The sequence below is a fragment of the Somniosus microcephalus genome, chromosome 10 (assembly GCF_052327205.1).
Source record: "Somniosus microcephalus isolate GS21.2 chromosome 10, FLI_Smic_1.0, whole genome shotgun sequence".
NCBI classification, from domain to species: domain Eukaryota; kingdom Metazoa; phylum Chordata; class Chondrichthyes; order Squaliformes; family Somniosidae; genus Somniosus; species Somniosus microcephalus.
Window position 1 is genome coordinate 105902563 of NC_140996.1, and position 25728 is coordinate 105928290.

The window sequence follows — 25728 nt, forward strand, 5'->3', positions numbered from 1 at the left end:
CCCCCCAGTCGCTCTCTCTTCCCCCAGTCGCTCTCTCTCTTCCCCCCAGTCGCTCTCTCTCTTCCCCCCCAGTCACTCTCTCTTCCCCCAGTCGCTCTCTCTTCCCCCCCAGTCGCTCTCTCTCTTCCCCCCAGTCGCTCTCTCTCTTCCCCCCCAGTCGCTCTCTCTTCCCACCCAGTCGCTCTCTCTCTTCCCCCCAGTCGCTCTCTCTTCCCCCCCAGTCGCTCTCTCTTCCCCCCCAGTCGCTCTCTCTCTTCCCCCCAGTCGCTCTCTCTCTTCCCCCCCAGTCTCTCTCTCTCTTCCCCCCCAGTCACTCTCTCTCTTACCCCCCAGTCGCTCTCTCCCTTCCCCCCCAGTCGCGCTCTCTCTTCCCCCCCAGTCGCTCTCTCTCTTCCCCCCAGTCGCTCTCTCTTCCCCCCCAGTCGCTCTCTCTCTTCCCCCCAGTCGCTCTCTCTCTTCCCCCCCAGTCGCTCTCTCTTCCCACCCAGTCGCTCTCTCTCTTCCCCCAGTCGCTCTCTCTCTTCCCCCCAGTCGCTCTCTCTCTTCCCACCAGTCGCTCTCTCTCTTCCCCCCAGTCGCTCTCTCTCTTCCCCCCAGTCACTCTCTCTTCCCCCCAGTCGCTCTCTCTCTTCCCCCCGTCGCTCTCTCTTCCCCCCCAGTCGCTCTCTCTTCCCCCCAGTCGCTCTCTCTTCCCCCCCAGTCGCTCTCTCTCTTCCCCCCCAGTCGCTCTCTCTCTTCCCCCCAGTCTCTCTCTCTCTTCCCCCCCAGTCGCTCTCTCTCTTCCCCCCCAGTCGCTCTCTCTCTTCCCCCCAGTCGCGCTCTCTTCCCCCCCAGTCGCTCTCTCTCTTCCCCCCAGTCGCTCTCTCTCTTCCCCCCCAGTCGCTCTCTCTCTTCCCCCCCCAGTCGCTCGCTCTTCCCACCCAGTCGCTCTCTCTCTTCCCCCCAGTCGCTCTTTCTCTCTCTTCCCCCCAGTCACTCTCTCTCTTCCCCCCAGTCGCTCTCTCTCTTCCCCCCAGTCGCTCTCTTTCTTCCCCCCAGTCGCTCTCTCTTCCCCCCAGTCGCTCTCTCTCTTCCCCCCAGTCGCTCTCTCTTCCCCCCCAGTCGCTCTCTCTTCCCCCCAGTCGCTCTCTCTTCCCCCCCAGTCGCTCTCTCTTCCCCCCCAGTCGCTCTCTCTTCCCCCCCAGTCGCTCTCTCTCTTCCCCCAGTCGCTCTCTCTCTTCCCCCCAGTCGCTCTCTCTCTTCCCCCCAGTCGCTCTCTCTCTTCCCCCCAGTCGCTCTCTCTCTTCCCCCCCAGTCGCTCTCTCTCTTCCCCCCCAGTCGCTCTCTCTCTTCCCCCAGTCGCTCTCTCTCTTCCCCCCCAGTCGCTCTCTCTCTTCCCCCCAGTCGCTCTCTCTCTACCCCCCAGTCGCTCTCTCTCTTCCCCCCCAGTCGCTCTCTCTCTTCCCCCCCAGTCGCTCTCTCTCTTCCCCCCCAGTCGCTCGCTCTCTTCCCCCCCAGTCGCTCGCTCTCTTCCCCCCCAGTCGCTCGCTCTCTTCCCCCCAGTCGCTCGCTCTCTTCCCCCCGTCGCTCGCTCTCTTCCCCCCCAGTCGCTCTCTCTCTTCCCCCCCAGTCGCTCTCTCTCTTCCCCCCCCAGTCGCTCTCTCTCTTCCCCCCCAGTCGCTCTCTCTCTTCCCCCCCAGTCACGTTCTCTCTCTCTCCCCCCCCCCCCAGTCGCGCTCTCTCTCTCTCTTCCAACAACAACATGCCCTCAAAAGACCCTCGGCACCGCCGGGCACTTCAGCTATATTATTATATATATAAAGCGGTTCCTTCCGTTTGTCTGTCCGGCTATACACTCGAAAGTTATAGAGCGTACCTACACGTGCGTTACAGCCAAAGAAAGCTTACGATTCCAGAACGGTAAAAGCGTGTTTACTTTTCGGTCGGACAAAAATTGTTCACACATTTTACAAAAAACCTTCAAAATTCCACTCATTATCCACTCATTAGCATTGACTGACATCAAGGTCGACCAATCCTGTGCCATCATGATTGACCAATCCTACAGTTCAGTCACCTGATGGTTGGCGGGACTAATCGTTTTCATCTCAGAGATCTGTCAGCCATTGCCTCAAGCTAAAAACCCCATTGCCTCAACCTAAAAATATGCTCATCGAGGTTAGTATCTTATTTTTTTTGAAAAACATTCAACAAAAATGTTTTATAAGTACTTTAACTTTCATCTTTTAAGGTATTAAAAGCTAGAAATGTTTAGCTTAAAAAACAGTGCAAAACAGGCCTAGGCTTCTCCAACAGCCGACAGCCCAAATCCAGTCCCAGGCTTCCGGCCCACACATCGACCAGGCCCGAGAGGGGGACCAGACAGGGGCAAGGAGACTGCGCACCCCAAAATTGCCCTCGCACCGCGGGGCTCCCCTGCTAGTTTCCTATATAACAACTCAGTTATGACCACCTAAAGGAGGAAGGATTTGTGAGCATTTGTTATTGAAGGAGTAGAGGTTATTAAATCACAATTCAAATAAGCTTTAATACATTCAGAATTTTACTGCTCAAAAGATGATGAAAAATAATAACTAGAAGCTTTCAAGTTTTCCCGTGCATTAATTATATTGGTTTAAATAACTAGTTTAATAATAGAAACATAAGAACAGGAGTAGGCCATTCCACCCCTCGAGTCTGTTCCACTGTTCAGTGAGATCATGGCTGATCTGTATCCTAACTCCATCCACCCAGCTTCTCCATATCCCTTAATACCCTTGGCTAGAAAATTGATCTCAGATTTAAAATTATTAATTGAGCTAGCATCTATTGCTTTTTGTGGGAGGGAGTTCTACACTTCTAACACCCTTCATGTGAAGAAGTGTTCCCCATCTTTTCTCCTGAATGGCCTGGCTCTAATTTTAAGGTTATGTCCCCTTGCCCTGGACTCTCCCACCAGCAGTAAAAAATTCTCCCTATCTACCCCATCAATTCCTTTCAAAATATTAAAAACCTCAAACAAATCACCCCTTAACCTTCTATATTCCAGGGAATATGCCTAGTTTATGTAATCTCTTCTCATAATTTAACACTTAGAGCCCTGGTAACATTCTGGTAAACCTATGCTGCACTCCTTCCAAGGCCAATATATCCTTCCTAAGCTGCGGTGCCCAGACTGTACACAGTACTCCAGATGTGGTCTAACTAGGGCTTTGTATAGCTGTAGCAAAACTTCCTCCCCTTTATATTCTAGCCCTCTTGATAGAAAGGCTAACATTCCATTAGCCTTTTTGATTATTTTTTGTACCTGACCACTACATTTTAGTGAGCTGTGTACATCGACCCCTAAATCTCTTCGGACCTCCACTGTTCCTAGTTTCTCTCCATCTAAAAAATACTCTGATCTATCCTTTTTTGGTCCAAAATGGATGACCTCACACTTACCTGCGTTGAAATCGATCTGCCACAGTTTTGCCCACTCACTTAATCTATCAATGTATCTTTGTAATTTTAGGTCCCTGTCTACACTACTTACTATGCTACCTATCTTTGTGTCATTGGCTCAGTGGGTAGCACTCTCACCTCTGAGTCAGAAGGGTGTGGGTTCAAGTCCCACTCCAGGGACTTCAGCACAAAACTCTGAGCTGACATGCCAGTGTAATATAAAGGGAGTGCTGCACTGTTGGAGGTGCCGTCTTTTGGATGAGACATTAAACCGAAGCCCCGTCTGCTCTCTCAGGTGGACGTAAAAGATTCCATGACACCATTTTGAAGAAGAGCAGGGGAGTTATACCCTGGTGTCATGGCCAATATTTATCCCTCAATCAACATAACAAAAACAGATTATCTGGTCATTATCACATTGCTGTTTGTGGGAGCTTGCTGTGTGCAAATTGGCTTGCCACATTTCCTACATTTGAACATGATTGTAAGGATTCCATCCATATTTTACAAGGGCAGAAGACTTCTCATTGCCTGAAGCTCTGTTCAATATACATGGCACAGATGAGATGGAACGTGTCATTATTTTTTTACAGACTAATTTTCTGTGCTGAATATTAAACCTTCATTGGCTGTAAAGTGCTTTGGGACATCTGGTGGTCATGAAAGGCGCTATATAAATGTAAGTCTTTCTTTATTTTTATCAGCAAACTTGGATATATGGCTCTTTATTGTGTTATCTAAGTCATTAATAAATATAGTGAATAGTTGAGGCCGCAGCACTGATCCTTGTGGGATACCACTAGTCACTTCCAATTCAAGTACATACCCATTATCACTACTCTCATCTTCTGCTGCCCAACCAATCTCCTAACCAGGTCAATAATTTGCATTCAATTCCATGAGCTTTAATTTTAGCTAATTTAGCTAACAGTCTCATATGTGGAACCTTATCGAATGCCTTCTGGAAGCCCATCTAAACTACATCCATAGACATTCCCCTGTCTCCTTTTTTAGTTATTTCCTCAAAAGATTCAATTAAGTCGGTTAGATATGACCTACCCTTTACAAATCCATCGTGGCTCTCTCTAATCAGCTCAAATTTTTCCAAGTGCTCAGTCACTTTATCCTTAATTATAGATTTGAATAACCTCCCCACAATAGGTGTTAGACTAACAGGTCTATAATTTTCTGGTTTCTCTCAAAACATCTTTCTTAAATAATGCAATTACATTTGCAATTTTCCAATCTAAAGGGGAAATTCTTAAATTGAGAGAGCTTTGAAATATTATGGCTAAAGCATCTGCAATTTCCCCACCTACATCTTAACTATTTGATAATGACAAACAAGATTTAAAGGAAATATTGCATTGAATATCAAATTAAATGCTATATGAGCAAACTGGCGCAATCCCAAAAGAGGATGAGATCTGCAAAAGAAGGTGGCATTTGAACATTAATTTGCTAACAATGGGTGAGGAAGGTATTTGCACACTTCTCTTAAATGAATAACAAGTGGAAGGAGGAAAGGAGAGTGGGGAGATCTGACCTAATATTGAGAAGAACAGTCATGTCAACAGAAAATGCTGGAAAAGCTCAGCAGGTCAGGCAACATCCGTGGAGAGAAATTTGAGTTGACGTTTCGGGTTGGACCCTTCTTCATGCCAAAGACCCATTTTACAATAAATCACTTGCCAAAATATTGAACTGGGTGGTGCATTGAATTAAAATACTCAGGAAACTTACCTGAGTTCCTTATGCATGCTCCTTGTGTGTTGGATGCTGTAAAATTACCCCTATTATGAGATATCTGACTAATGGGATGAATAGTTAGTAAAGGTTCTAAGTGAAATTTGCTTGGCCAGTCTTTATTCACTTTCCAGTAGGTACAAATCCACAACATAAAAGCGTTTGTAATTGTTTAGAATTTGGTAATAATTGAAACATCACAGAGAGTACCGATGTGGGAAGCCTTGATACAGACATGGATGCAAAAGCTGAATGCAAGATAACAGTTCAGAGTAACTGCTCTCAACATCGGTCTGCTTTCAACCCGGTATAGCACCATTGAGCCCTAGCAAAGTTGAAATAAATGGAGGTCAAGGGAAAAACCCTCCAGTAGCTGGACTCATACCTAACACACAGGAAGATGGTTATGATTGTTAGAGGCCTAGCATATCACTGCAGGAAAATCTTAGGGCACAGTGCTCAGTCCAACCATCTTCAGCTGCTTCATCAATGACCTTCCTTCCATCATAAAGTCACAAGTGGAAATGCTTGCTGATGATTCCAGTGTTCAGTTCCATTCGCACCTCCTCTGCAAGTGACAGTCAAGGTCACCTCTTCTCTCAACTATTATCCCCATGCCTGAAATAAACAATTACTTTATATTTGAGGCTTTTATTGGGGTCCATGTGTGTAAGGCACATTTCCAGGTGAAGATTTGGGCGTAAAGGGCCCTATTGTACCTCCTGGATATTAATGCTAATGTTTTGAAAAAATCCTAGATGGAGGAGAAGATGGTTGTAAGTGGCAAACATGCTTAGCATAGTTCATTCTTAGTAGGTGTGGCCAACTCCTCTTACCTTGTCTGATCTGGTAAGGTCATTAAACATCTTCCAGCACTGAGATGTCATGAATTGGATCATGGACTGACTGACCTGGCCAGCTCCTTCCATTGTGAATGGAACTGAAAACCGTGGAATTATCAGCAAACAGCCCCATTCCTGTCCTTATGATGGAGGGAAGGTCATTGATGAAGCAACTGCCCTAAGAAGCTCCTGCAGCGATATCTTGGGCTGCAATGATTGGTCTCCAACAACCATGAGCACCTTCCTTGTATCATGTATGACTTCAGAGAATGGAAGGTTTTCCTCTTAACCCTCACTGACCTTTTGCTAGGGTTCCTTGGTGCCAGACACAACCGAATGCTGCCTTGATGTCGAGGGTAGTTACTCTCACTTTTCCTTCAGCATTCAACTTTTCTCTCTATGCCTGGATCAAGGCTGCTATGTGATCTGCAGCTGAGTGGTTCTGGCAGAATCCAAAATGAGCATCGGTAAGCAGATTATTAGTGATTAGAAGTCACTTGATGTCACCATTGATGACTCCTTCCATCACTTTTCTGATGATTGGCAGGAGGTTGATAGGGCAGTAATTGGCTGTGTTAGATTTGTCTTGCTCTTTGTGGATAGGACATCATCATCATTAGTCGTCAGCCTAAAGAAAAGAAAGACTTGCATTTATATAGCACCTTTCACGACCTCAGGAAGTCCCAAAGCGCTTCAACAGCTAATGAAGTACTTTTTGAAGTGTAGTCACTGCTGTAATGTAGGAAATGTGGCAACCAATTTGTACACAGCCAGCTCCCACAGACAGCAATGTGATAATGGCCAGATAATCTGGATTTTTAGAGATGTTGCTTGAGTGATAAATATTGGCCAGGAAACTGGGAAGAACTTTTCTTCAAATAGTGCCATGGGATCTTTTACATTCACCTGAACAGGCAGAAGGGGCCTCGGTTTAATGTGTCATCCGAAAGTCGTCACCACTGATAATGCAGCACTGCTTCAGTACTGCACTGAAGTGTCAGCCTAGATTTTGTCTTCAAGTCTCTGAAGTGGGACTTGAACCCACAACCTTCTAACTCAGAAGGAATGATTATAAACTCACGTTAAAATGTAACGGTGTGAATCTTAGCAAACTCAACATATTAGGCCACAAGTTACTACAGGGATCATTTTCTGACTTTGTACTGCCAATGGGGAATCCCACCTGCTAAGAGCATGTATTGCAAATTCAGGCATATTGCACCTGATTTCCTGACCATTCATAAATAATCCAAATTTCCAATATACACAGCTTTACAAGTATTTCGCAACTTGTTATTTAAAGTTTCTTGTTCTTAAGAAGTCTTGGCAGTAGGTGTCAATTGCATATAAAAATTATTCATTAAACTTATTGGCCCAGAAATTTGGCTCTCCACGGGTGAGTACGCACGGGGTACTCACCCGTAGGCCGAATGGAAGTGCGGGTTTTCTGCATGCACTGCGCATGCGAGGGAAACCGGCACTTCCGATCCTCTGAACGAAGGGGTTCAGAGGTCGAACGCGCGCGCAGGGGAGGCTGCGCGTGCGCTTTGAACTTAGTTTTTTTTTGCAGGTTTTCACGTGAGGTTAAGCCTGCAGGATTTACACATTTAAAAAGCAGGCGTAAGGCCTGCTTTTTACAAGGTAAGTGGTCAATTAATTAAAATTAAAACATTTTTTCCACAGGTTTATTATTTTTAAATACTTTAAAGCAAGGTAAGTTTATTTTTAGCACCGTTTTTTTATAAAATTATTTTTTCAAAAATTTAAATTATTGTTCAAAATAGTTATTTAATGTAATTTATAGTTTATTTAAAAAGTGTGATTTTTTAAAAATTTATTTGAAGGTTTACTGCTATTTTGGGGCCCGTAGTATTCATAAGTTTTGACAGGTCTTCCTGTCAATCTTATGAATGGGCTTTTCCCTCCACCGATTGGCTGCCCATGGCTCACGTGATCCCAGGGGACGCATCGTACTAACTACGCCCCTGGGACATGCAAGCACAGCGCGCCAGCAGCTGGGCCAGGCCCCGGAGTGGAATTCCATGGGGCCCTACAGCTCAACTGCCAGCGCGCAAGGTAAGTGCAGGTTGGGGGCTTGCACCCGCGGGAAGCCCCCGACCCGAATTTCTGGGCCATTATAGCTTTTCTGACACACTAACCACAGAAAAGAGGTATGGTCGTGTAATGGTTATGTTACTGGACTAGTAGATCAGAGGCCTGGACTAATAATCCAAATGAATGTGAGGCCAAGCCCCACCATGTCAGTTTGTGTATTTGAATTCAGTTTAAAAAATCTGTAAATAACAAAAGTGGTGTCAATAAATGTGACTATGAAGCTGTTGGATTGTAGTAAAGACCCAACTTTAGGTTCCTTCACTTTAGGGAAGGAAACCTGCTGTCCTTAACTGGTCTGGCCTATGTGTGACTCCAGTCCTGCACCAACGTGATTGACTCTTAACTGCCCTCTGATGCGACCTAGCAAGCCACTCAGTTGTATCAAAATGCTACCAATGCTTCAAGAAGGAGGCCCACCACCACCTTCTCAGGACAACTAAAGATGAGCAATAAATGGTGAGCTTGCCAGTGACGCCCACATCCTGAGACTTAAAATAACAAGTTACTGGAGCCAGTGAGAACTCCTTCTGTACCTGACGAACATTATATAAATTTAAGCTGCTGTTCTTAATTGTACTTGACAATTTCTTGTCAAACCAATGACTTTGTTAATTGTTTTGTTCATTCCAGTTTTATATTCTATGCTTCTGAATCTTTTTTAATGCAGTACCTAGTGTAACTTTCTTTCTCTATGATGTTTGCCTGATGCTGCAAATAACCTCATTGTGTCACAGATGAAATTATCCGTTGTATGACACTTACATTGCTTCACCAAAGCTTTACAAAGGTGATGGTATATTAAGCAGTCAAGAGTGAATTGTGAGCGAGCACACTTTTGCAGGTAAAAGGACAGTGGCGGGAAGAATTATATCAATAGTAGCCCATGTTTTCAATGCAGCGTCATTTTCTAATTTAATCAAAGCAGTTCGGTAGAGGTGAAGTCCTCTTTAATATTCACACTAACATTTTGTTTCCTAAAATTGTTGACAGGAGGATTTTTGGCCCCAGATTGCAAAATCATGCGCAATGGGTGTGGTTTCTTTATGATAACTACCTGAATAACCTCACGATATTTAAATACTTGTAATAGTTATTGGGATATGGTGGTTTTGAACCAAGCTGCCGATAGTGACGAGAAGAGGTGAGGTAGAAGAGTGAGAGAGAGGGAATAGTAGGAGAGGGAACTGAAGGGGAGTGTGATGCCAGAGAATTAAAGACGCTTATATGGAATACAAACACAAATGGACAGTGCATACTTATTGTGTTTATTTGTGATCAGCACCCCATTCACCAGCTTACACATCCGTTCCCTCCACCACCGGTGTACCGTGGCAGCAAGAGGCACTGCAGCAAATCATGAAGGCTTACTCTGCAGCATCTCCCAAATCCATGACCTCCACCGCCAAGAAGGAAAAGGGAAACAGACGTACAGCAACACCATCACCTCCAGGTTCCTGTGCAAGTCACACACCATCCCGACTTGGACATATATCATCATTCCTTCATTGTTATTGGGTCTAAATCCTGGAACTCCCTACCTAATAGCTTTGTGGGAGTACCTTCCCCACATGGACTGTAGTGGTTCAAGAAGAAGGCCCACCACCACCTTCTCAAGGGCAACTAGGGATGGGCAATAAATGTGGGCCTTGCCAGTAATGCCCATATCCCGAGACTAAATTTTTAAAAAAGTAGCCAACTTGTCATACAATGTGAATGTCTAAAGCTGCTGCTGTATTCCCCAAACTGAGAATGTTAGCTGCATCCCCACTCAACTATGTAAGCATGGGGTGGAAAATGCAATGGCCGAAATTTTCCAAGACCAAGTGATTTCCCTGCATGAGAAATCTTGGCCAATACCCTAGGGATATTCTGATAAAGCCGCCCACTCTATTGAAGGGTGTACTGCTGACACAGGCTCTTGGAAAATTCCACCCTATCACACCTCATAACAAACATCAATTATACAAATCAGGAAATTGGACCAAGTAATGTTAACACACATATGTGACCAAAAAAATAGATGCTGTGGTGATGGAATGTACAGGAGCCAGATGTGACAGGCCTGAGAGGATACACTGTTGGCTAAAACACAGCGGGGGAGAAATTGTGTGGAGCCGCAAATGGGGCGCCAAGCTCACCTGGGCGCCGGATTTAGCGCAGCGTTTGGAGCAGTAGCGACCACCGGAAATTCAGCTTGAGCGCCCCAAGAGGGACACGGGGCGAGGCTTGAGGTGCTCCGCGTCCCTCTTAGGGCGCTGAAACTGAATATCGCAGTGCAACGTGCCGCAGCGCCACACGCTGCGGCACGGTGCGCTGCGGTACTGCAGGCCTTCCTCCCATTCTTAAGGGGGAGGGGCCTGCACCAGCGCGATCGGAGATTGCGAGTGCCGGCAAAAGAGCCCGGCACCGAGGAGAAGTGCCGGGCTCTCGGAAAACAGCCGGCAATGCCGCGGGGGGTGATCAGGAGGCCGGGGACGGAGGTGCTGGCAGGCGGCTGCCGGAAAAAACAGCCGCCCCGCACCTCCACCTTAATTTGCACCACTGCCGCCACAGGAAGGCCCCGTGAACCGAGCGCCATTTGCGAACGGCGCTACAGAGGCGGTCGCTGCCAAATATCGAGATCGGGGTGGTAGCGGGGCGCTGCGCACACCGATGACATCATCAGAGGTGGCACAGCACAACAGGTTAACGCCGCCATTAGCGCCCCAGCTAAATATCGCGGGAGGCGCGGCCAGTGGCGCCAAAGCCACTGAGTGCCCTCTTTAGGCGCTAACTGGTGGCGCAGCCCACCGAATTTCTAGGCCAGCACTATTCAACTAAAGGTTGGCAGCTCAGATGACCTGTGTTCCACGTGATAAGAACATAAGAAATAGGAGCAGGAGTAGGCCGTTCGGCCCCTCGGGCCTGCTCCGCCTTCAATAAGATCATGGCTGATCTGATCTTGGCCTCAACTCCACTTTTCTGTATGTTCCCCATAACCCTTGACTTCCCTGTAATTCAAAGATCTGTCTATCTCAGCTTGAATATATTCAATGACTCAACCTCCACAGCTCTCTGGAGTAGAGAATTCCAAAGATTCACGACCCTCTGAGAGAAGAAATTCCACCTCATCTCCATCTTAAATGGGTGACCCCTTATTCTGAAACTATGCCCCCTAGTTCTAGATTCCCCCACGAGGGGAAACATCCTCTCTGCATCTACCCTGTCAAGCCCCTCAGAATCTTATGTTTCAATAAGATCCCCTCTCATTCTTCTACACTCCAATGAGTATAGGCCCGACCTGCTCAGCCTTTCCTCTTAAGACAACCCCTTCATCCCAGGAATCAACCTCGTGAGCCTTCTCTGAACTGCCTCCAATGTTGTGAATGACCTGCTTTATTTGTATTTGAAATAAATTGTGTTTGTTTTGTCATGTTGTGTCCTTCACGCTATCTGAAACTGCTAAAAGGGTAAAGAAAGATTATTACAAATATGAAGATGAAATGTGTAATAAGGCTCCTCTGTAACATGAAATCCCTTCATTACAATTATTTCCATTAGTACTTCATGAGCAGCGAAAATAAATATCTGTTCCTTTTTGTCCTGCCTAAGCTGGTAATTCCCAGTTCTGTCAGTCAAACATCTTTTCTCTTTCCTTCTCTCACACACCAGCAAGTAACAAAATATTACTTGAAAGCAGGGCATTCCCAATCCCGGCAGGTTCAATCAATAAGAAAATCGGGTGGAGAGTAAAACAGGCTGCCCATTTTGCACTACCGCCCAAGATGGATTCATACCCCAATGTGTCCAGCATTGGCTCATGGGTTACAATTGATGCAACTTATGTTGTATAACATAATACCATCCTTTGCACAGTGTTCGTCCACCCATACTTGGGTGGATGTATTTCACGCCCCATCATGTCCTGCAGGGAATCCCAGAAGTGATCAGGACCAGCTGAGAGCTAGCGGAGTAACTAATGTGAATTTTCTAACACATCCTGCTGGAGTTACATCAGTTCCCAGGCCTAACTCCAGCAGAAAATCTAGGCGCTTGTTTGTATTTTGATCAACTCCAATACTAAAAAGTTTAAAAGAATCTAATCATGCCTTCCATTTCAATACTTTTCTGCTATTTCCCACAGTGAAGACTTAAAATTTGGCACAACTCTTAAACTTACTTGAATAATGATTACAGCTTTAGGTGATGGTCTTGTTCCAATGAAACAAGTGCCCTTGGAAAACTATCATTTTTCATCAGGCGACACTGTTTCTCCACATGAATCATTTAGATATTTCAGTGAAACAAGAAAATACTTGATTGCTATGAGCACGGTCACAATTCCAAATGGTTTGCTAACATATATATTTTAAAAATTGCATTTTTTTTATATGGGGTAGATCTTGCAATGTAAAACAGGTGATAGTGAGTCAGCAGCCCCTTATATATCTCTCCTGATTTTATTTGCATTGACTTCGATCACATTTTCCACTTGTTTGGCACTTTCAAGAGCTTAGTTTCCACAAACTCATTCTTTCTTTAACGTGGCAGAATAGGGTATAACCAGGTGTAACTGCATAAATGTTATCCTGGTGGCTACTAGGAGCAAATAAATATTTGGAATGATTGTACTGGGATACCGACAGGAAATGTATTTGGCCTAACTTTGCCTCTCCTGGTCCTCAGGGATCTGGTTGATGTCATCAGAAGTAATATTCGTTTTGTGGGTGGCATCTTCACCCACACAGTAGTTAATCCACCATTGCAAAGAGAAATTAAGCTAAATTTTCCTCTGTGGCGGAAGTGTGTCAAACTGGGACTATTGTCTGCCAGTACAACCCACCTCTGACCCTGTCCCATTTTCCTGGGTTAGAGTCATTTTAATATTGAGGCCGGACTCCCAGCATCACTTGCACCATCTGTCAGGAGCCCACGGAGATTCAGGGCTAGGACGACCCAAGCCTATTTTCCTCCCCTGCCCTCACTGAAGCTGCCTGAAATTGGGTAGTAAAGAGAAGGAAAGCCTAGGTCGTGATGTTCATTGTATGCTGACAGAATTGCACAGAGGGTAGAAAAAGGGTGCATTATTTTCAGTGCTAAGAAGGTTAAGTCAATAACCCGGTTGAGAAAAATTGATTGAGTTTAACCACCTTGATTAGGATTTCAATGTTTATGCTAGGAGCACAAGGCCTGCTACAGGAAGACCTCTGTAGGATAGTGTTTAAAATAACAGGAAAAATAGCTGAACAATACAGAAGTCAGCATTAATATCTTAGTATTATGAGAATGTATTCTGTGTAATAAAGGCTAACACGTGGTTTAGATTAGGTCATTAGGATTTCACATGGGAATGCTAAGTAAGCAGGATGTGCCAGGTTAATACAATTTAAGAAGCACCAAAGGGTTTGTGTAAAGAATTATAGCTAGTTTGGAGACAATATATCTAGGATTCAGTTGTTATTATTCTGCTCTGGTGTGATGTTTGTAACCCTGAAAAATTGTCTTATCTTCTAGGGATAAAAAATTAAACACCACCCACATTCCAGTGTATGTGGTGCGACTTTGCCATCTACTGGTGTTGTAGCATATACTGTAGCACATAAAGATCATATTACAATAATCTCAGAATTGATAGGTTCAAAACATTATCCATCTCGATGAATAAATAAGTTCACTTTCAGTAATTCTGTGCTGAGAACTCACCTGGGTTGGTTAGTAGTTCACAGGCCCTGTTGGGTATCCGACTTATAAGTAGATGGATGTATAGATTTGCTTGTACTTTCTGTTGCTATTAGTAAAACTAACAAATTGCTTTGTCTCTGGCATCCAAGGCTTTATCATTTGGATTAATCTACTCGATCTATCTAACAAACTCAACATTCTGTATCAATCCAAAATGTCCTTACACCGTACCAGTCGTGAAGCTCCACAAACGTGTGGAATGTGCTGCCATTGTGTCTTTACACAGTACCGGTGGTAAAGCTCCACAAATGTGTAGAATGTGCTGCCATTGTGTCTTTACACTGTACCGGTGGTAAAGCTCCACAAATGTGTGGAATGTGCTGCCATTGTGCCTTTACACAGTACCGGTGGTAAAGCTCCACAAATGTGTAGAATGTGCTGCCATTGTGTCTTTACACAGTACCGGTGGTAAAGCTCCACAAATGTGTGGAATGTGCTGCCATTGTGTCTTTACACAGTACCAGTAGTAAAGCTCCATAAACGTGTAGAATGTGCTGCCATTGTGTCTTTACACAGTACCGGTGGTAAAGCTCCACAAACATGTAGAATGTGCTGCCATTGTGCCTTTACACAGTACCGGTGGTAAAGCTCCACAAATGTGTAGAATGTGCTGCCATTGTGCCTTTACACAGTACCGGTGGTAAAGCTCCACAAATGTGTAGAATGTGCTGCCATTGTGTCTTTACACAGTACCGGTGGTAAAGCTCCACAAACGTGTGGAATGTGCTGCCATTCTGGCTTTATTCAGATGCCTGTTTCTTGTGCACAGATGTTTCAATCTAGTATTAACCATGAGTTGTTTGAACAGGGTTTCTGGAGCAAGTGATAGTCTATGGAGGACCTTTGATTTGCCTGCTGGTCTAATACTACAGCTTCTCTAACCTCCATTGTGCTGTTACAAGAACATAGTGAACTGTATGAGGTAACTGTCATTGTTACAGTAGGCTTTTTTTCATTGTCGGGGGTATGGGTGTCACTGGCACTGGCATTGATTGCCTATCCCTACTTATCCTGTGTTGGTGGCGGCAGTGGGCCTACTTCTTGAACTGTTGGTAGTAGTTTAATACAACTAAATGGCTTACTAGGCCACTTCAGAGGGCAGTTAAGAGTCAACCACGTTGGTGTGGGACTGGAGTCACATATAGGCCAGACCAGGTAAGGACGGCAGGTTTCTTTCCCTAAAGGACATTAGTGAACCAATTGGGTTTTTATGACAATCCGTCAGCTTCATGGTCACTTTTACAGAGACTGGCTTTTTATTTCCAGATTTTCTTGAAAACTGAAATCAAATTCTCAACCTGCCATGAGGGGATTTGAACTCACATTCCCTATATTATTAGTCCTCTGATGTGGCTGAACAAGGCACTCAGCTGTATCAAACTGCTACAGCGGTTCAAGGAGAAGGCTCATCATCTCAGGGCAATAAAGGTTTGCTATGCCAGAGACACCCACATCCCGACAATGAATAAAAACAAAAACAAAACAAATTAGGCTCTCTCCAGGAGTCATTTATTTCTACAGCAAGCCAACAGCATTTTCAAAGCATATTTAATATTGTGAGCATACGGAACAAAGTAAAATGACCAAATTTTTCACTTAATAGATTTAACTCCAGCAGGGATATTAATCCTTCCGTTTGAAAGATTTTAAATAAGCCATTACATGTTTTTAAATAATGTAAATCCCTTATCTCACTAGTTGTGCCATTTTCTTTTCACTTTCATTTCTTTAAAGTAGGAGTATCTTCAAATCCCAGTGTCTCTGGGGTGGATTTTCCAATATTGTGGATTTTTAAAAAAGTTATACCTCTTTTGAGACATTTAAAAGCAAAATAATATCTGTTTCATTCATTTAACTGTATGGACCTGGACACTGGCACTTAGCAGGAAATCAATTACTTGTGAATAAGATAAATAATTTATTAGTGTGGGTGCTGGCCTGGTGTTTCCGTTTGATTGCACTGTTTTTTTTGCACAATTAGCCCGAAATCAGCCAAACCAACACAATAGATTGCAGAATTTTAAACGCAAAGTCCTTCCAGTGCAGATCGATTTTCTGCAATCTTTAGCGTCATTTTAAAAAACATCGTGCTAGAATCCGGCCCCGCCCACAAAACTGGCCACACCCCCAATCGAATTAATCACGATGGTAAGTTTCTGCTAATTGCGCTCGTTTGCAGGCCTTCGAGGAGGCTCTAAAAATTAAGCTTTTTTAGGTGCAAGGACACTAATAGGTACATTTTAAAAGCTTTTGAATGTAATTTGTTTTAATTTATTAAGAAACTGACTACTGTACACCAGTATAGCTAGGAAATGGTTCTGTATAGTTTTTTAGTCATTTTGAGTTATTTAAAATCGGGTTACTCACGGGTGGTTGACTGGATACTCAGCTGTACTAATCAAACTGCACCAAGTTACCACTCTTACATATATCAAGGAATATTTTTAAACCAACATTAAAAAAAAATTGCTTTCTAAATCGCTGCCCAATTGTGCTGGTTCATGGGAAGATTTTACGTTCGGCGGTATGCAAATGAGTTTGAGTGGAAACTTGAGAAAAAACACTTCTCAAAACGAGCGCAATTTTGGGCGTAATTTGCCAGCGTTTAGTTGTCCAAGAATAGTAACATTGCCAGAGCTGATGCAATTATCTAAGTAGAAATAATTGTGGAGTTTATGATGCCTTGAGGTTTTCGAAGCTTTGAGTGACTGTTGTAAACCGCTACTCCTAGATCCTAGAAAGGAGAGTGCTGACACCATTATTGTTCTACCAATTGATTTTTCTCCTTTTTTTCCCTGTTGCTGATGGGGATAAGGCTAGATAGAGATAGTGGCCTTAACCTGCAGAGCCTCCAAAAACGTTGTACCCTGATCCATTGTTATGTAGTCCAGATATCAGCAGGTCAGGACACAAGCTGTGCAGCTTAAACATACTTCTTATTTTTTCATTTTAAACCTTTGCAAAAATAAATTTTTGAATGAGAAATGTTTTAAAGGAGGAGAGAGATGTGGCGAGGCAGAAAGCTTTAGGGAAGGTATTCCAGAGTTTAGAGCTTAGTTGGCTGAATGCATAGCCGCAAATATTGGTGCGAAGGAATTGGGGATGCGCAAGAGGCCAGAGTTGGAGGAACGCAGAGTTCTCGGAGGGTTGTAGGGTTGGAGGAGGTTACAGAGATAGGGAAGGGTGCTGCCATGGAGGAATTTGAGCATAAGGATGAGAATTTTAAATTTGAGGCATTGGTAGACCAGGAGCCAATTGTAAGGTGGTGTGTGTGGTCAGCTTTGCCTCTGACTCCCTGAGTGGTTTGAATCGCTCCCACCCCCTTGGTTCTAGACTTTGGACTTATTTGGGGGTTGTAATGAAATTGCAACAGACAACTGAGTTGGTGAAAAGAACTTGGATTTTTATTTGAGACAGGAAAATATACACAACACAATAATCTTATCACTCTAAAAGGGGGAACACTTCGGAATATACGAGGGAGAATGACAATAGACAAAATAGTTCACCCCTCCCAATCCCACTACACTAACTAGGTTGGACTCCAGAGGACCAGGGAAAAATGCTCACCACACAACTTTCTTGACAGTTGTAGAGGTTCGTGATTTCAGGGTCCTCTTGGTGTGGCAGTTGGGGCCTGCCATACCCCCGGACGTGGTAGAAGACTTCACCTGCGTTGGTTTTTCAGTCTCCGCGTGTCCGCTGATGCGGTCGGGTGCGTATTGGATCTATCGGGTAAGTACCCAATTTCCTTTGGTTAGGTATAGGGTTTAGAGTCTTTTTCATCAAATCTTACCCAGGGGTAAGTCAGGATAGCTTGTAGAGTGGAAACAAACTTGCAAATCTTCGGTTTCTTCCAGGTTGGTTTCTTGTTGGTCGCGGTTGCCCAATATTATCTAGCTGTTGGTAATATTGTTAGTTGTTAGTTTCTTGGGGCCCTTGGTTGCCACGGTTCCTTTCTCCTTTCCTTCCATTCTCCTTCTGTTGTCCTTCCATCGATTGATTGTCCCGAGGCTGATATGTCTTTCGAATGAGCTGTGCCTCTGTCTGTATGAATTGTACCGAATGACTGTCTCAACTAAAAAAGCAGGCCTCAATTATACCGTTTGAGGCCTTGCTTATCTGCCCGCCAAATCTTCTCTGGCCCATTGTTAATTTTGGCGGGCTCGTTAACTTTAATAGTTTTAAAATTCTTTAACGAGTTCCGGGCTGGTCCCATCTACTTTTAATTGACTTAACTTGGTGTAAACTAGTTTCGCGATGATTCGTCAAAACTTAGATTAGTGTTTAATGGCTGTTTAAACTCTTGTCCGATTAGTGAGTTTTGTCTTCTCCTGCTTGGGTCAGGGTCCCTTTTGTTGACCAGTGGCATGTACTGTATTATTCATATTCTTGATGGCTCTGTAATTTTGGCGGGAACTGCCCTTCCGTAGGCCTATTGTCATTTATGTGGAATGACTGAGACAGTCCAGAACATTCCCAGACAATCTTGCCTATGCCAATACTCAAACTGTTTGTTTTACAGGGGCCCATCCCAACTCCTTTGCCGCAGCCTTCCACAGGCCTGGACATGTCCTTTTAAAATAACCAAAATCCTGGGGTTTTAAACTTTAAGCCCCCTTTTGGCCCAATATTCTTTTAAACAGTCCAAAATCTCTTCTTTTCTTGGTTTGGGGGAACCTGTAGAATTTTGCGAACCTTACACAATGTAGGCCAACGAGCACAGCGGTGATGGGTGAACGGGACTTGGTGCGAGTTAGGACACGGGGCAGTGAGCACAGCGGTGATGGGTGAACGGGACTTGGTGCGAGTTAGGACACGGGGCAGTGAGCACAGGGGGGTGATGGGTGAACGGGACTTGGTGCGAGTTAGGATATGGGGCAGTGAGCACAGGGGGGTGATGGGTGAACGGGACTTGGTGCGAGTTAGGATATGGGGCAGTGAGCACAGGGGGGTGATGGGTGAACGGGACTTGGTGCGAGTTAGGATACGAGCGGTGATGGGTGAACGGGACTTGGTGCGAGTTAGGACACGAGCGGTGATGGGTGAACGGGACTTGGTGCGAGTTAGGATACGAGCGGTGATGGGTGGACGGGACTTGGTGCGAGTTAGGATACGAGGGGTGATGGGTGAACGGGACTTGGTGTGAGTTAGGATATGAGCGGTGATGGGTGAACGGGACTTGGTGCGAGTTAGGATATGAGCGGTGATGGGTGAACGGGATTTGGTGTGAGTTAGGATACGAGGGGTGATGGGTGAATGGGACTTGGTGCGAGTTAGGATATGAGCGGTGATGGGTGAATGGGACTTGGTGCGAGTTAGGATATGAGCGGTGATGGGTGAATGGGACTTGGTGTGAGTTAGGATACGAGGGGTGATGGGTGAACGGGACTTGGTGTGAGTTAGGACATGGGGCAGTGAGCACAGGGGGGTGATGGGTGGACGGGACTTGGTGCGAGTTAGGACACGGGGCAGTGAGCACAGGGGGGTGATGGGTGGACGGGACTTGGTGCGAGTTCGGACACGGGGCAGTGAGCACAGCGGTGATGGGTGGACGGGACTTGGTGCGAGTTCGGATACGAGCAGCAGAGTTGTAGATGAGCTCAAGTTTTTGGAGGGAGGTAGATAAAAGGTCAGTCAGGACAGCATTGAAATATTCTAGTCGGGAGGTAACAAAAGCATGGATTTCAGGGTTTCAGCAGTAGGCAGGGGCATAGATGGGCAATGTTATGCAGGTGGAAATAGGCGGTCTTTATGATGAAGAGGATATGGGTTCCGAAGCTCTGCTCAGGGTCAAATAGGATAGACAAAACTCTATGGGGAAAATTTGAGTTGCGCCCCCTTTGAGGTGCTAACTTCACCGGTAGCGCCCAAAAAAAATTAGCGCCCCCGTGGCCGAAATTCATCGGTAGTGCCCCATGAGGGAAGCGGGGCATTACTGGAGGTGCCCCGCCTCCCTCTTGCGGTGCTGCGAGAGAATATCATAGCGCTACATGTTGCGGTACTGCAGGCCTTCCTTCCCTTCTTAAAGGGAAGGGGCCTTGCGCAGCGTGATCCGGGGCCCAGCTGGCCACCAGGGATCAGAGTGCCGACAAAAGAGCCCAGTACTCAAGAGAAGTGCTGGGCTCACGGAGCGCAGCCGGCACTCCACGGAAGGACTGGTCAGGAGGCCGGGGTCAGCAACGGTGACAGGTGCTGGTAGGTGGCCAGCAACAAAAATGGCCACCCGGCACCTCGCCTTTAATTAGCACCGCCCCGGCCACAGGTAGGCCCCCCTTAGGGCACTAACGGGAGGCACAAAGCAACTGAATTTTTAGACCTATTAGTTTTATTGATTGCTGCTTTGCTTTGGTTGGACATGTTTAGCATCAAGTCTACTAAGACTCCTGGGTCTCTTACAGCTTCATCTTTGCTATTTCAACACCATTCTTGAAGCATTTGTGCCATCTATTTTTCTTTCCTCAGCCTTGGTCAGACCCCATCTAGAGGAAGGATATATTGATCTTGGAGAGGGTACAGCGCAGCTTCACCAGAATGTACCAGGGCTTAAAGGGTTACATTATGAACACAAGTTGCATAAAATTGGGTTTTATTCCCTTTAGTTTAGAAGGTTGAGGGTGATCGAACTGAGGTTTTTAAATGGTAAAAAGGATTCTTCTTCTTCTTTTGTATGGTGGTAGCAAAGCAAATCAAATGTCAATATCTAAGACAGCTATCCAGGCCAAAGTTTCCGGTGTAACAGCGTGGATATCTTGTAGGCTGCCTGCGAATGTCCCCTGAGGGCAGCGTTCAGTGATGTGCTCCAGGGTCTGATTAGGAGTTCCACAGTCGCATGATGGTGATGCTTTAATCTTCCATCTATGGAGAAGGTGGCAGCATCTACCATGACCGGTTCTGAGGCGGTTGATGGTTATCCACTGTTTGCGAGGAAGGTTTGATCCTTCAGATTGTTATGTGGGGTCCTTTATAAGAAACCCATTCCATATGTCACAGTTCTTCCAAGCATTTCACCATCGGTCATCAAGGCTGAGGGGAGATCGCTGAAGGGCTTCGGCGATGGTCCAAAATGGCCTTCTAGATTTTAGACGGGTTGGTGGTAGGATGTTCAAGTCGGCCTGGATTGGCATGTCTTTGCTGGTGTAGTGGTTGTATTCTCTGGAATCTGCATATTCGCGGTATAGGTGAGGTGGTGCAATGTTTGCAAATACAGGCAGCCAAGGTGTTGGTGTCGATAAAAGCATACTGGTGATAATTCTTATAGTAGAATTCAGCTGGACATCAATGGAATTGACATGTGGACTCGATAGCCATGCCGGAGAGCAGTACTCCACTGTAGAGTACATCAGGGCGACTGCTGCCGTACGGATGGTTTGAGCGTCTGCTCCCCATGTGGATCCGGCGAGTTTCTGGATCAAGTTGACTCTACTCTTTAGTTTCTTCCCAAGGTTCTGGAGATACTGTCTATACGACAGGGTGTGATCAAGCGTGACTCCTAAATAGGAGAGTTTTTTGGCATGGTTTATCTCTGCGCCGCAAATAAAAGGATTCAATCGCGTTGATACAGAGTAGCTATTTCCTCTGGTGGGGGAATCCAGAATGTGGACACAATCCTAAAATTAGGGTTAGGCCATTCAGAAGTGAAATCATGAAGCACTTCTTCACACAAAGGGTAGTGAATATCTGGAACCCTGGCCCCCGCCCCCCCAAAAGACTGCACATGCTGGGTCAATTGAAATTTTTAAGATTAAGCTTGACAGATTTTTATTAGGTAAGGATATCAGTGGATATGGATCAAAGGCAGGTAAATAGAATTGAGGTACTGATCAGCCATGATCTAATTGAATGGAGGAGTAGGCTCGAGGGGCTGAATGGCCTACTTGTGTTCCTATGTATAACACTTTACACTTGTCTGCATTAAACTTAATCTACAAATAGAGGGTTCAATTGCTGTACACTCTATCAGTAGCCCACAGACTTCATTTCCTGCCTCCATAGTTATTGTATCATCCACTGGGTATTGCCAGATGCGTTTTTGTGCTTTAAATGTATTTAGAGTCTATTTAAAGGCTAGCATATTTTTGTCCCCTGAATGTAGCCACTTACCTTTATGGTACATCTCTTTAAATGTTACTCATCATCCTTTGTCAGCAATCCTTTGAGAAATTTCCCACCCCCCCAATGATTTCCAACTGTCACGCCCAATATAGGTTGGAACCTTGCTTAGATAATTATAATTAGACTGACCCTGGAACTTCCTTTTGAATTAACATTAAACCAATCTGGGGTTACCATGCCCACCTCTGCTGGCTCTGTGCTTTGACGTGAGACTCAGAGCTACTAACTGATCTTAATTAAAATACTTACAAAGTACACAAGCTCATCATTAACGGCCTCTTTTTTTTCTTAATTTTCGCTAATGTTCCTTTTTCTATTTTTGGAGGACTCGGAGCCCTCAAAACAGCGCTAAAAATGGAGGACTTGTACTAGTACACTCATCCCATCTACTGCGATGCATTACCTTTTTATAATGTCTGCTTTCTCACTAAAATTAGTAAATACCCAGAAGTCAGTAACGGATCACTTTCACTCTGATTTTTTCGACCTTTTTTTACAAACTCTCAAAAGGCACCATAATGGGCAGGTACAAGTAAAACTTCTGCATTACGGACACAAGGGATGGCAGGGGGAGCTGTCGCAGTCAAGCTTGTGACGGCCACTGCTGCCTTCACTTTCAACACTATTACAGTCTGTAGGGTTAGAACATACAGTTCCCTCAACCTTTGGAAATTTACTCAGAGAGTTGGATTATATCAAATAGTGTCATTTATGTTAGCAAGTTGGAGTTGAATGATATTTTCTTTTAGCTCTCATTTGATTGCACAAATTAATCTTATTGGTTAATATGCATTGATCACACCGTTCAAACCTACTGAGTTGTCTTGAGGAATTAACCAAACTGTTGATGAGGAAAGTTCAGTGGACATAAGGGGCAATTCCGTGATCCGGGGCTTCGAGTGGCACTTTGTCTTCTAAAAAACATTGATGAACTAGAGAGGATTCAGAGACGAGTGCTAAAGGTAACTGTGGCACTTAGGGCTCTGAGCTACAAAAAGAAATTTACAAACATGAACTTACTTTCATTTAGGAAAAGTCGATTGTGACAAAACATGTTTTCAAATTATTGAGATTAACAGATAATGTTGATGCAAGCAGGTTAATTACCTTGGAAGTGTGACACTAGAAAAAGATGTGGTTATGAACCTAAGAAGCCTCAAGCATGGGATTTGACTATTTTTCCCCCCACCAAGTAGTAGTTATGTTGATTAGGCTCCCAGCTGAAGCAGTTACTGTTGCTTCAAATAAAACAGCTTAAATAAAACTCAGCTGGAAGAATATCTAGTTAGAAAGGAAGTTGAGAGTTATAAGGATAAGTTAACAAGTTTGTGTGGAGTATTGTGAGGTGAATTTACTTAAACCTTCACCCAGTGCACCATCATAACTTCAGTGGAGACTCGGTTTAGAGAAGTCTCGAGGAAATTCACCTGCGTGGTGATTTTCCAGTTTCAGGGAAATATCATGGAAAGAGAGGCAACGACTGAAGGAAGAATAATGTGGGATGTAACTTACGGTAACTTTGCAGAATAGGGAGAAACTTTGTAGAATTTTGCTTAGGAGACAGGAGTCCTGATTTTCTGATAATGGGGAAAATAGGATTGAGCTGTCCAAATGCGCGGGCTTGTTTGCACCAGCCATGCAGGGGGCGGGAGCGGCCCAGGTTTCTGAGGGGAATCCCTCCTCCTAATTTGAATAGATTACAGAACACCAGGATGGGGATCAAAACATCCAGTGAGACAGCAGCTCTCATACAGCTGCAGCAGGCCGTTGAAGGAGAAAATGTGGTGGGGATCAAAAAATGGAGATCACAATGGCACAATAGAGGTTGGTGGCAACTCTGCTATGTTTGATGCTGAAGGCTTGGAGGTGCTTCTACAAGAGGTATACAAAAAGAAGGTGGCCTTATGTAGGACCAAAGACCAACTTCCAATCAAAGGGCAAGCTACATGGAAGCAGTTTGCTAACCAGGTCAGTGCAGTCACCCAGATCATTGGAACCTTGTTGCAAATGAGGAAGGAGTTTACAGATGGGTGAGATTCCCCACCGGCAGTGTTAAGTCAGAAAATTACCTCAATACTAAGAGGGACGCATGCCAATATGATTTTCTTTATTTAAACTAAAACAAGTCAATCTCCTCTTGTGATTGTCACTCCTAATAAGTAATGCATGGTGGGTCTGAGACCTTCTCATTCAAGAGCCAAGTTTATTTATAGGAACAATTCCATGACCCGGTGTTTCCAGCAGCAAGCCACGTCTGCAGGAGGTGCAAAATAGGAAATTCTGGCCAATTAGACCTTGATTTTCTGCCCATTAAAATAATTAGTTCAGAATGCACTCTCTGTGGCTGCAACTCCTGACTGGGACTGTTAGACTGGAAACCGTGGCTCAGCAGTAGCGCTGACTCCCATCTGAGTCAGAAGGTTGTGGTTTCAAGTCTCACTCCAGAGACTTGAGCACATAATCCAGGCTGACATTTCAAATGCAGTGCAGAGGGAGCGCTGCACTGTCGTAGGTGCCATCTTTCGGATGAGACGTTAAATCAAGACCCCCATCTGCCCTCTCAGGTGAACATAAAAGATCCCATGGCACTATTTCAAAAAATACAGGGGAGTTCTCCAGTATTTATCACTCAACCAACATCAGTAAAACAGATTATCTGGTCACTATCACATTACTGTTGTGGGATCTTGCTGTGCATAAATTGGCTGCCACGTTACAACAGTGACTACACTTCAAAAGTACTTAACTGGCTGTAAAGTGCTTTGGGACATCTTGAGGTTGTGAAAGGTGCTATATAAATGCAAGTCCTTCCTACCTTCCTTTCTATCCAACTTCTATTCTTGTCAGCCTTTATTTTGTACCTTGTAAATATTTCTTCGCTGAGATACCAAAGCTTGGTGGTATCTTCATCAGGTATGCTTTCTTCTCCTGAAGGTAAACTACCCTGTCCCATGAGGAATCCAAAGCACTGATTAAAACAAGAGTATGGGGTAATTTGCTGACTTCACACTGACGGCACAGAGCCAAGTCCACCGGCAGCGTATATCAGAAATTCAGATGCACCGTCTCACAGATTTTCCAAACACTATTTTAAAAGGTCAGAAAATCATGGCAGTATTCTCCCAAATTTCCAATATACAGTATGTGAGGATCCCAACTTGCTACATGAGCCAGAAAATGACCCCCAATTGGATCTTGTGATCCCACACTTACAACCGGGTGCCCCAATCACAGTAATTACAAGCTGGAGCATTGGGGCTAAAATATTGTAGCCCGCTCTAAATCTCTCTGTCTTGCTTTAAGATGCTCCTTAAAACCTATGCTTTTCACTGTAGGTTTTTTTTGGTATTTTGGGGTATTTGCCTGGTCAGTCAGCCGTGTGTCTCAACTGTTCCAGCCCCGTGCGGTTCGAATCGCTTCCCCTTTGGTTCTGACCGCTGGACTTATTTCAGTAGCGATATAGACAAGACGAGACCAGTGGTTGGGTGCAAAGAAAACCAACGTTTATTGAAATGAAGAATAAATTGCTATACAGTGAAATAAAGAATAAATTGCTATACAGTGAAAATAATTATGAATACAGCACACTTATACTTAACGGGGAGGAGAAAAGACGGACACATCGAGAGAAAATTGACTAAAATTACAATTTAACAAAATTCCCCTTTTAGTTCCCACCCCTTATACCTTTCTAGGTTGCCTTGTAGTGGGCCAGAAAGTTTATGCTCACCAGTCTATGATGTTGAAATGCCTGCTCCGTGCCCTG